A 2,699-nucleotide genomic window follows, 5' to 3' on the forward strand; every position below is an offset into this window, starting at 1 on the left:
TAAATCTTTTTTAAAAAATACCAATTGGTTTTGATGGGTGGAAGGAGAGACTTAAACAAAAGAGATACTGCAACTCATTTGAAAAAAAAGTAGGTGAAAATATCCAAGAAAATCTTTAAAACTTGTTTTTATAAAGTTTTCTTACCAGACATTAAAATATCTTTGAGAAATTTATGTTTTTTAAAGATTTAACTATTTATTTATTTATTTATACATACATACATACATACATACCAGAGATAGACAGTGTGTGTATGAGAGAAAGAGAGAGACAGAGAGAGAGAGAGCAAGCTGCCAGGCCCAGGACTCAAACTGTAGTCGGCCATGTGGGATTCCAAAGCCCTTAGCCACCATGCTACCTGCTAACCCTGAGAAATTTATGCTTTAAAGTAGTTATGCTGGCACAAAAGTAGCACTTCTGGACAAAAGAGTCCAGAAATAGGCCCAAATACTTAAGGGAACAAATTAGTTAAGAAAGCAATTGTTCAATTACATCAGATAATCAATATTCAACAAATGGCACTGAAACAAGAAGTTAGTCATGTTGAGAGAAAAAGTAAAAGTGGTCTAGCTATCTAAATTTTTACATCAAAGTTATTACAGAAAGATTATAGCTTTAATGAAAGTTTACAAGCACTGAAAGCCCAAATACTTAAGGGAACAAATTAGTTAAGAAAGCAATTGTTCAATTACATCAGATAATCAATATTCAACAAATGGCACTGAAACAAGAAGTTAGTCATGTTGAGAGAAAAAGTAAAAGTGGTCTAGCTATCTAAATTTTTACATCAAAGTTATTACAGAAAGATTATAGCTTTAATGAAAGTTTACAAGCACTGAAAGAAACATGAGCAATATTTTAAAAATTATCTTGTGTAAAGATCTTTCTAACTCAAATACCCAAAATCCATAATAGGGGAAAAAAAGATAAATGTGACTATATTAACATTAAAACCATTCTACAGGGAAAAAGAAAAACAATACTGAACAAAGTGGAAAGGAGAAATTATTGCAACATGTACAACCTTTCTTTTTTTTTTTTTTTTTTTTTTTTTTTTTTTTTTGTAATTCAAAGACAGTGATTACCACTACTAATCGAACAAAAAAGATGTCTACGGTCTAAATATTCATCAGAAACTGATGAAACAAATTACAGTGAATCTCTGTGTGTGCTAAGGACAATGAAGATTTACTTTTGGTAATACAGAAAGAGTACCAAAAATAAAATAATTGAGGGGCCGGCAGGTGATGGCAGGTGATGGCAGTTAAGAGCACTGGACTCCCACAGGGCCAACCACGGTTCGAGTCCTGGACTTGGAAGTTTGCTTTCTCACTTTCCCACTTTCTCTGTAAATCTCTGGTCAAATTAAAATGAAATAAATTTATAAATAAATAAAGTTAATAAAATAATTGTTAAAAATTTTTTTTGAAAAAACGACAGTAAGTAAAAAATTATAGGTAAGGACTAGCTATTGTGTTAATGAAGACATATAGATAGGTATTTATTTTTCATATAAAGTACAATTATCTTTGTAGAAATGTTTCAAATTATTTCTATACTTTTCAGTGTATCTTCTAAATTTTCTACAGTGAACACATTTTATAATCAGAAGATGTAAGAAAATAATAATATGAAAACTTTCAGTGAAGCATAGTACAAAGAATATATGCTTAATCACCTTAGTTTACATAACTGGCTAGTAGAAAAAAATGAGAAAAATACAAAGGCTAACTTTTATTAACATCACTGTGGGAAATAAAAGCTTCATTATGATTATTTTTCATAAATCCTTGTAGCATACTAATTCCAAAACCACTAATAATCGGGAAGAATTTATATTAATATGTTCCTGAAAATCATTAACTCTGTGTTACTTCATTCAAGTGGTAAAATAAAGTACCATCACATAAGTAAGTTGAATTTCTATATCAAATAATGAAGGCATGCCAGGTGCCAGTTGACTTAAACCCATCTTAGTTCATAGCTGGGGGCATAACACACAATTGAATTGATTCCTCTAGCATAGTTTTTTCTCCAAATAAATATTAGCTTCAATAAGGAGTTCTGGTAATTTTCATCGTTGCTCTCTAATAGCAGTATGCCATAAAATATCAAAAGGACTAAACAGTAATGAATAAAGACACTTAGAAAATTTGCTGTGTTCTACATCTCTAAAGAATAGTAGACTTGGGAACCAGTAGTTAGCATAATGGCTATGTTGCTGGACTCCCACGTAGTCGACCACGGTTCGCATCCCGGACCCGGTGGCTTAAAACTCACACCGGGCGCGTGTGCGTGCGTGCCCAAGATCCCGAGAGGAGAATGGAGGAGAAGGGATTGCGGCGTGACCATCCCCCCTGGGGGGTGATTTCTTGCTTTCTGTCTCTATGTCTCTCTCTGTCTGTCTGGCGAGCGCACGCGCCCTATAGCGAAAATCTCTCCAAAAAAAAAAGAATAGTAGACTTCTAAATGTTATGTTCCTAATACTTAAATATTTCATTTTTGACATAGAAATACAATGAAATATGAAACATGAAATCTTAACTAATACATAATTGTGTTGAAGTTATTATACTGCAGGTTATGCACCCTGCTTTGCCAAATCATATTATTTTCTAATCTCAGATGGTTAAAGTATTTTCCATATCTTGAAAAGTCAGCAGTCCCATCTCATTGGGTCAGTATCTCAGCCTTTCAG

Source organism: Tupaia chinensis, unplaced genomic scaffold, assembly GCF_000334495.1.
Source record: "Tupaia chinensis unplaced genomic scaffold, TupChi_1.0 Scaffold149552_1, whole genome shotgun sequence".
NCBI lineage: Eukaryota > Metazoa > Chordata > Mammalia > Scandentia > Tupaiidae > Tupaia > Tupaia belangeri.